The sequence below is a fragment of the Bombina bombina genome, chromosome 3 (genome assembly GCF_027579735.1).
Source record: "Bombina bombina isolate aBomBom1 chromosome 3, aBomBom1.pri, whole genome shotgun sequence".
NCBI classification, from domain to species: Eukaryota; Metazoa; Chordata; class Amphibia; order Anura; family Bombinatoridae; genus Bombina; species Bombina bombina.
This window is the reverse complement of record NC_069501.1, coordinates 768,680,979-768,691,069: the sequence shown is the minus strand read 5'-3', so window position 1 is coordinate 768,691,069 and position 10,091 is coordinate 768,680,979. Positions and strand designations below refer to the sequence as shown.

Genomic DNA, 10,091 nt, shown 5'->3' with positions numbered 1-10,091 from the left:
CTACTTTAGCTTTCTCCTGTTTGTGTAAAGAGTCTTTTCTTATGCAAAAGAATGGGGATGGGGGGGTCTTATTTCCCACTTGCAGTGGGCTTTCCAGCTACCTTTTCAACAGAGCTAAACTGAGAGCTTCTAAGTAAGTTTTTAAACAGTTTTATACTGAATTTTTATATCGGTATCTGTGCATCTTATTCTTTATAGTAGTGTCTATTACATGCAGTTATATGAAAATGAGTGTATACTGTCCCTTTTAACTCTCTCCCCTCTCTCTTCAATCTCTTTTTACCCTCTTCCTTATCTCTCCAGTCATATCTTCTCTTCACACTCTTTCTTTACCCTCTGTCATATCTTTTTAATCTTTCTTTTTTATTTCCTCCACTCTCTCATAAAGCTTTTTCTTCACTTTTCCTTTTCCTCTCCATCTCTCTCTCTTCCCCCCATTTACCCTCTCAGAAGTAACAGTTTAAGCACTAATGGTGTTCCTACAGCCCTAGAGGAATTACATTTCCTTGCACTTTCTAGGATATATAATATCCCTTCAGATAATATTTTTAGCACATAGCCCAAAACATGTGTTTGTAAGTGCTGCAATAGGAGTGTACATTTAGCAAATCTTCTAACTTTGCTGCTTACAACACACCACCAGATTTCGGACTGTGAGTGAATGTGGATTCAACATTCACTCACTAAATTTCACTCGCCACCATTCAATTTCCACTCACCAATGCCTAATAAAAAGTGGAAATTTTGAGCCCTATACTGCCGGGCCCTGGACATGTCTGGATACAATTTACTGGGCCTTGTGATGCTTTGTTAGCCAATGGATTCAATTAAAGCATACATTTAGTAGAAAAAGATAACTGATTTAGAGGTGATACTTTTATGTATCTATCAAAGAAGAAAAGCTGCTTTTAGGACTCCAAGGTCCTTTCATGAAATCTTTAGTAAGCAACTAGACTGTATGTAACTAGACTTTGCTGTCATATTGTTTTCAAATTGAACCCCCCCTCACTTGTAATTCAATTTGCGGCTTCTCTTCTTGAATGAAAAGCTTTGAAATTTGCTTAAAATAAATCAATCCTAAGGTTCTTAGACAATGCTTTTCTGTACTAATTCAAACATTTTGTAATGGAACCTATATGTTCTGATTAAATCCGAGAGAACTATGTATTAAAAATTAGTTTACTTAATAACATATTTCATGTTTTTTCCCTATTTGTAATGCTGAGGCTCTATATTTGATCAAATCCTCCTTTATATAATGAATAGACAACCGGTTTTACACTGTGAATTATTAACTTATATAAATATAACACAACTAATTTACTAATATACATTGCTCCTACTTAAACCAGTACAAACCACTTAAAGGGATTTTAAACAGTGCTCCTTCAGCAAAAAAATAAATAAAAAATTGTAAATTGAAGTAAACATAAAAATAAACAGATTGTGTTATACAGCAAACAATTTATCAATTTTGCTTAATTTTCTTGGTATTCTTTGTTGGAGTAGCAATGCACTACTGGGAGCTAGCTGAACACATCTGTAAGCCAGTGACAAGTCTCTCTTGCGCGCTCTTACTCTCACTATCTCTTGCGCGCTCTCTGTCTGGCGCTCGCTCTCTGTCTGGCTCTCGCGCTCGCTTTCTGTCTCATGCTTTCCTTCCATTATACTTTTGAGATCTAATTTGCTTTGTACTCTTGGTATCCTTTGTTGATGGCTGCACATATATGCCTCTTGCCATTGGTTTACTGATGTGTTCAGATAGCTCCCAGACCTTCTATAAAGGATACCAAGAGAATGAAGCTAATGTTATAAAAGAAGTAAATTGGAAAGTTGTTTAAAATTATACGCTATATCATGTAAGAAAAGGTTGTCCTCTACTGAGCAGGGGTGATAAACTTTTCTGCAGGTATTTTATATTGCCCCCTAGCAACAATTAAAAGTAAATTCTGCTCATTTGACTTTTTGTAGAGACAACAGCCCCCTTGTAGGGCAGTGACAGAAAGTAATGGACAATGCATAAGTGAAGCAAAAAAAGAAAGGTAAAATCCTTGTAAAATTATGAATAATACATATTGCTATGATTTTTTATTAAGTATAATCTACTGCTTTGTGCATTTTTATTACAACAATGAAACTGAATATTTTACATCCCGTTTAAGTAATGGTATCTTTTCTATTTAGTTTTTTTTAGGGTAAATTTACGACATTTGAATGTGCATGTTCAGCACTCTGGTGGGACTTTGAGGATAGTTCAATTGATTGTTCAGTTTTAAACAACCAACGTGGCGCATGTAAGTGCTGATTTTATTTATTTATTTTTTACACATTTGTATTGTTATTCCTATTTTAATTTGACAATATTATTGTTTTATTTTATGCTGATTACCAGCAAATCCTAGCTAGTTGTGCATTCTATAACAAAAGTTATATGACGTTTAGTAGATGGCTGGTAAATAGATGCCAGCTACACATTTATAGAAAAATACAAAGTATTTATTTTATATAGGTATGTGTAGAATAATAAAAACTAGGTACTAGGGTAACATTCTAGGAGCCATAGGTCCTTGGATTTTTTACCCTGCTATAAGGATCACAAAAACGTTTTAAAAAACACCACTTCAAGGACTATTGTTGTAAATTGTTTTCTTCATATGTTTCTGATACAATATGAATTCGATTTTCTGTGTGAGAGAAGAAAGAAAGGTTCAGTTCTGCTCTGAATTCTACTAAATATTACCTAAATTTCAGTATGATTTCTGACTTTTGTCTTTTAGTTTCTGCCCACCATTGCTCTCTGCTTATTGTCAAGTCTTTGTTGGAGAGTGGTACTAGAGTGAGCTAAGATAAACGGATATTAAATCATTCTTACCAAAATTTCCTTATTTTGGTCAGTTCTTTAAGTAGCGCTCACAAGCATCCATCCTTTTGTTACTGCTTTTCAACAAAGCTCATATAGCAGGAACCTACCCAAAACATGGGGTTTCAGTCTGTGTTCTTTCTTACACTCTTTAAATGGCCATTCCTAATTAGACAGTGCTAATTAGGCACATGAGCCAAGGTATTTTGGTATGTTTTAATTTCCATTTTTGTTGGAGTAAGGTTAAAATGAAGTATGCTTTCCAAAGGATGAATGCTGTGGAGCTAGAACCAAGAATCAGCCAGTCAAGGCAGCTACTATCTGAGAACTGATGCCCAGTAAATTATCTCCTGATGTTTCCTCTTTTATTTAATATCTCTACTGCTTTAGTACTGCTCTAAATGATTTTACTCCACCTGCTTGTAACCTACTTAAAACTGTAATAACAGGGAGTTTTGGGGGGATTGAGTTATTGTCAGTAGGGTGGCTACAGTGCCCTGATAACTGAGGCAGTGCTCAATTGTACCCTCCCTCCTCCTTCAGTTTGTCCCTGAGAGTTCAGCAGGACAGTGTGTGCAGTCTCAAGGAAAACCAATGCATTTTGAGTGCGCAACACAGTAGCTGGGTTTAGCTGCGTGTGCTCTTCCCTTCCCTCGCCTTCTCAATCACTATGGACGAGCATAGCTGATTCATTAAAGGGACATTAAACACTAAATAAATGCTAGATGGAATAATGCACTCAAAGAAAAGATTAGTCTGATAATAACATGTAGATGTATTTTTTTAAAATGTAATTTGTTTAAATATTGACAAAATAAGTGTAAAGTTTTAATGTTATAAAGCAATGGGAGCTGCCATGTTCTTTCTCTGGCCAATTAGGGACATTTATAAAAAGTTCTCGGGTGTGAAATCTAACAGTGTTCTGCACTTCCATTTCTAACCGGAACTAAAATTCTTTCAATTTCAGAATGGAATTGCAGGAAAAGGAGAAAAAATAAATAATGAAAGTATATAGATATATGATTTATAATTTTATATTACAATTTTAAAGTGTTTAATTTCCCTTTTAAAGGAAACCTCTGACATTCCCAAATCTAATTCACTTGATGCCTGACCTTAACCCCTTAAGGACCAGCGACGTATCCTGTATGTCGCTGGCCTTTTTTGGGGACTTGATTATTTTATAGCGTGGTCTTTCCACCAGCGTTGAGACTGCTCTATTCCACAAAGCCTGCTAGAGGGAGGGAATTAATAGCGTGTTCTTGCTAGACTTGTGCTATTATGTCCTGAAAAAACCCTTAACGACCAGTGACATACAGGGTACATTGTGGTCATTAAGGGGTTAAATTGGAAATATGCTATTTTTCAGGACATGCCACTGGAGTTGGCTTTAATGCTACAAATGTTTTTTCCTTACCTTCTTATCCACTTTCATTACATTTGGTAGTTACCATATTGCATGGAACACCACAAATATTAGAACATATGGTGAGAAAACTGTTGAAAATCAGATTCCCTTATGTTTGGCAAATAAACAAGAAAACATTTCTTGACAGACTGCATCTCACTTTATCCTGGGCACATCTTTCATAAACATATAAAATGATTCACAATTCTTGTGGCATAAGCATTTGTGAACATGGCTTATAGGAGAAGATATTGGTGTTGGTACCCTTATCTTCCTGAATCTTTTCTGCAAATTAAAAGGAAAAAATAAAATGTTACTGGATAATTATGTTGTACTATGAAAATTAGATCAGATATAGACTGTTATCTACTTGTGTTCTCACCAAATCTTAGAAATCAATTGATTCCTAAGATGGTTTCCATTCAGGCCAGGGTTTGTCTTATAGTGCATGAGGTACTGTAACTTTATACTCACAAAATATGTAATAAATACTTAATATAAACACTAGATTTGATCTAATTTTAATAGAACCAAACGGCTAGATTACGAGTTGTGCGTTAGGGTTAAAAAGCAGCGTTGGCCGGTCCCAACGCTGCTTTTTAACGCCCGCAGGTATTACGAGTCTTGAAATGACAGGCTCACTTTTTTGGCCAGACTCGGAAATGCCGCAAATCCACTTACGTCAATTGCGTATCCTATATTTTCAATGGGACTTATTACGAGTCTAACCAAAAGTGAGCGGTAGACCCTCTCCTGTCAAGCCTGGTACTGCATTTAAAAGTTAGTAGTTAAGAGTTTTACACTACAACGCCGTAGCATAAAACTCTTAACTAAAGTGCTTAAAAGTACACTAACACCCATAAACTACCTATTAACCCCTAAACAGAGGCCCCCCCCACATCGCAAACTCTAAAATAAAATTTTTAACCCCTAATCTGCCGAACTGGACATCGCCACCACTATAATAAATATATTAACCCCTAAACCTCCCCACTCCCGCATCGCAAACACTAGTTAAATATTATTAACCCCTAATCTGCCTGCCCTAACATCGCCGACACCTACCTACATTTATTAACCCCTAATATGCTGCCCCCAACGTCGCCGCCACTATATTAAATGTATTAACCCCTAAACCTAAATCTAACCCTAAACCTAACACCCCCTAACTGAAATATAATTTTAATAAATCTAAATAAAATTACTATCATTAACTAAATTATTCCTATTTAAAACTAAATACTTACCTGTAAAATAAACCCTAAGATAGCTACAATATAACTAATTATTACATTGTATCTAGTTTAAGGTTTATTTTTATTTTACAGGCAACTTTGTATTTATTTTAACTAGGTGCAATAGTTATTAAATAGTTATTAACTATTTAATAACTACCTTGCTAAAATAAAGACAAATTTACCTGTAAAATAAAACCTATTGTTACAATTACACCTAACACTACACTATAATTAAATTAATTACCTAAACTAAATACAATTAATTACAATTTAAAAAAATTATCTAAAGTACGAAAAAAACAAACACTAAATTACAGAAAATAATAAAATAATTACAAGAATTTTAAACTAATTACACCTACTATAATCCCCCTAACAAAATAAAAAAGCCCCCCAAAATAAAAAAGCCCTATACTAAATTACAAATAGCCCTTAAAAGGTCCTTTTATGGGGCATTGCCCCAAAGTAATCAGCTCTTTTACCTGTAAAAAAAAGTACAATACCCCCCCAACATTAAAACCCACCACCCACACACCCAACCCTACTCTAAAACCCACCCAATACCCCCTTAATAAAACCTAACACTAACCCCTTGAAGATCACCCTACCTTGAGAAGTCTTCACCCAACCGGCCCGAAGTCCTCAACGAAGCCGTGCAAAGTGGTCCTCCAGACGGGCAGAAGTCTTCATCCAAGCCGGGAAGAAGAGGTCCTCCTGTCAGCCAATCGGAATTAAGGTAGAAAAAATCCTATTGGCTGATGCAATCAGCCAATAGGATTGAAGTTCAATCCTATTGGCTGATCCAATCAGCCAATAGGATTGAGGCATTCTATTGGCTGATTGGATCAGCCAATAGAATGCAAGCTCAATCCTATTGGCTGATTGCATCAGCCAATAGGATTTTTTTACCTTAATTCCGATTGGCTGATAGAATTCTATCCGGATGGATGAAGATAGAAGATGCCGTCTGGATGAAGACTTCTGCCCTTCTGGAGGACCACTTCGCACGGCTTCGTTGAGGACTTCGGCCCGGTTGGGTGAAGACTTCTCAAGGTAGGGTGATCTTCATGGGGTTAGTGTTAGGTTTTATTAAGGGGGTATTGGGTGGGTTTTATTTTGTACTTTTTTTAACAGGTAAAAAAGCTGATTACTTTGGGGCAATGCCCTGCAAAAGGCCCTTTTAAGGGTTATTTGTAATTTAGTATAGGGTAGGGCTTTTTATTATTTTGGGGGGCTTTTTAATTTTATTAGGGGGATTAGATTAGGTGTAATTAGTTTAAAAAGCTTGTAATTATTTTATTATTTTCTGTAATTTAGTGGGGGGTTTTTGTACTTTAGATAATTTTATTTAATTGTATTTAATTGTATTTAGTTTAGGGAATTAATTTAATTATAGTGTAGTGTGTAATTGTAACTTAGGTTGGGTTTTATTCTACAGGTAAATTTGTCTTTATTTTAACTAGGTAGCTATTAAATCGTTAATAACTATTTAATAACTATTCTACCTAGTTAAAATAAATACAAAGTTGCCTGTAAAATAAAAATAAATCCTAAGCTAGATACAATGAGGCCTAGTTATCAATGTGTCTACTTACCTGCCATCGCCGGCCCCAATACGCCCGCCTAAGCTCGCCTCACATCACCGCCGCGGACCTGAATATGCTCGCCAAAGTTATCAATAAAGCTGTCAAAAAGCCACGCACCAAGTACGGGGCGATGAGCAGCGGACTGTGATAGTTATCACTCATCCGATCTCGCTGCTCTTCGGCTTTTTCACAGCTTTAATTATACCCCTGTCACTAAGCACCCGCACTAAACTACTGTTCTACCCCCTATACCGGAGCCCCCCGCAACTAAATAAATGTATTAACCCCTAAACCGCCGCTCCTAGACCCCGCCGCAACTATAATAAATGTATTAACTCCTAAACCGCCGCTCCGGGAGCCCACTGCCACCTACATTATACCTAGTAACCCCTATCCTGCCCCCCCCATACCGCCGCCACCTATAATAAATGTATTAACCCCTATCCTGCCGATCCCGGACCCCGCCGCAACTAAATAAATTGTTTAACCCCTAAACCGCTGCTCCCGGACCCCGCTGCCACCTATATTAAACTTATTAACCCCTAATCTGCCCCCCCTACACCGTCGCCACCTATAATAAATTTATTAACCCCTATCCTGCCCCCCCATACCGCCGCAACCTATAATAAAATGATTAACCCCTAAACCTAAGTCTAACCCTAACATCAATATTAAATACATCTAAATATTATAACTCTTATTAACTAAATTAATCCTATTTAAAACTAAATACTTACCTTTAAAATAAAGCCTAATATAGCTACAATATAAATAATAATTATATTGTATCTATCTTAGGATTTATATTTATTTTACAGGCAAATTTCAATTTATTTTAACTAGGTACAATAGCTATTAAATAGTTAATAACTATTTAATAGCCACCTAGCTAAAATAAAGAGAAATTTACCTGTAAAATAAAAACTAACCTAAGTTACAATGACACCTAACACTACACTATCATTAAATAAATTATTCCTATTTAAAACTAAATACTTACCTGTAAAATAAACCCTAAGATAGCTACAATGTAATTAATAATTACATTGTAGCTATTTTAGGATTTATATTTATTTTACAGGTAACTTTGTATTTCTTTTAGCTAGTTAGAATAGTTATTAAATAGTTATTAAATATTTAATATCTACCTAGCTAAAAGAAATACAAAATAACCTGTAAAATAAATTCTAACCTAAGTTACAATTAAACCTAACACTACACTATCATTAAATACATTAAATTAATTAACTACAAATACCTACAATTAAATACAATTAAATAAACTAACTAAAGTACAAAAAATAAAAAAAACTAAGTTACAAAAAATAAAAAAAATAAGTTACAAACATTTAAAAAATATTACAACAATTTTAATCTACTTACACCTAATCTAAGCCCCCTAATAAAATAACAAAGCCCCCCAAAATAAAAAAATGCCCTACCCTATTCTACATTAAAAAGTTAACAGCTCTATTACCTTACCAGCTCTTAAAAGGGCCTTTTGCGGGGCATGCCCCAAAGAAATCAGCTCTTTTGCCTGTAAAAAAAAAATTACAACCCCCCCAAACATTAAAACCCACCACCCACACACACACCTACTCTAACCCAAACCCCCTTAAATAAACCTAACACTACCCCCCTGAAGATCATCCTACCTTTAGCAGTCTTCAGCCAGCCGACCAACGATGGAACAGAAGAGGACATCCGCAGCGGCTGAAGTCATCATCCAAGGGGTGCTGAAGAAGTCTTCCATCCGATTGAAGTCTTCATCCATGCGGCGTCTTCAATCTTCATCCATCCGGAGCGGAGCCATCTTCAGACGAGCCAATCGGAATTAAGGTAGGAAAAATCTGATTGGCTGATTGAATCAGCCAATCAGATTGAGCTCGCATTCTATTGGCTGTTCTGATCAGCCAATAGAATGCGAGCTCAATCTGATTGGCTGATTGGATCAGCCAATCGGATTGAACTTCAATCTGATTGGCTGATTCAATCAGCCATTCAGATTTTTCCTACCTTAATTCCGATTGGCTGATAGAATCCTATCAGCCAATCGAAATTCGAGGGACGCCATCTTGGATGACGTCACTTAAAGGATCCGTCATTCGTCGGGAAGTCGTCGGTGGAAGAAGATGGCTCCTCGTCGGCTCGTCTGAAGATGGCTCTGCTCCGCTCCGGATGGATGAAGATTGAAGACGCCGCCTGGATGAAGACTTCAATCGGATGGAAGACCTCTTCAGCGCCCCTTGGATGATGACTTCAGTTGGATGGAAGACTTCTTCAGCGCCCCTTGGATGATGACTTCGGCTGCTGCGGATGTCCTCTTCTGTTCCATCGGTGGTCGGCTGGCTGAAGACGGCTAAAGGTAGGATGATCTTCAGGGGGGTAGTGTTAGGTTTATTTAAGGGGGGTTTGGGTTAGAGTAGGTGTGTGTGGGTGGTGGGTTTTAATGTTGGGGGGGTTGTAATTTTTTTTTACAGGCAAAAGAGCTGATTTCTTTGGGGCATGCCCCGCAAAAGGCCCTTTTAAGGGCTGGTAAGGTAATAGAGTTGGTAACTTTTTAATGTAGAATAGGGTAGGGCATTTTTTTATTTTGGGGGGCTTTGTTATTTTATTAGGGGGCTTAGATTAGGTATAAGTAGATTAAAATTGTTGTAATATTTTTAAAATGTTTAACTTATTTTTTTTATTTTTTGTAACTTAGTTTTTTTTATTTTTTGTACTTTAGTTAGTTTATTTAATTGTAGGTATTTGTAGTTAATTAATTTAATTTATTTAATGATAGTGTAGTGTTAGGATTTATTTTACAGGTAATTTTGTCTTTCTTTTAGCTAGGTAGATATTAAATAGTTAATAACTATTTAATAACTATTCTAACTAGCTAAAAGAAATACAAAGTTACCTGTAAAATAAATATAAATCCTAAAATAGCTACAATGTAATTATTAATTACATTGTAGCTATCTTAGGGTTTATTTTACAGGTAAGTATTTAGTTTT

The 10,091-nt window shown here is 36.0% G+C and overlaps 1 protein-coding gene across 3 annotated transcripts in view; it reads left to right on the top strand.

The window, feature by feature from the left end:
- The window catches only part of NCK2 (NCK adaptor protein 2), a 347,404-nt gene that overhangs the window by 120,759 nt on the left and 216,554 nt on the right, over positions 1 to 10,091 (top strand). Inside the window, exons 2-3 of one of the 3 annotated variants that reach the window (XM_053707633.1) lie at positions 1,972 to 2,042; positions 2,185 to 2,294. The exons of 1 other annotated variant lie outside the window; for it this stretch is intronic. The gene's annotated coding sequence lies outside the window, so the exon portion shown is untranslated. The remainder of the gene's footprint in view (positions 1 to 1,971; positions 2,043 to 2,184; positions 2,295 to 10,091) is intronic. One more of the 3 variants, XM_053707632.1, reaches the window with a different exon arrangement.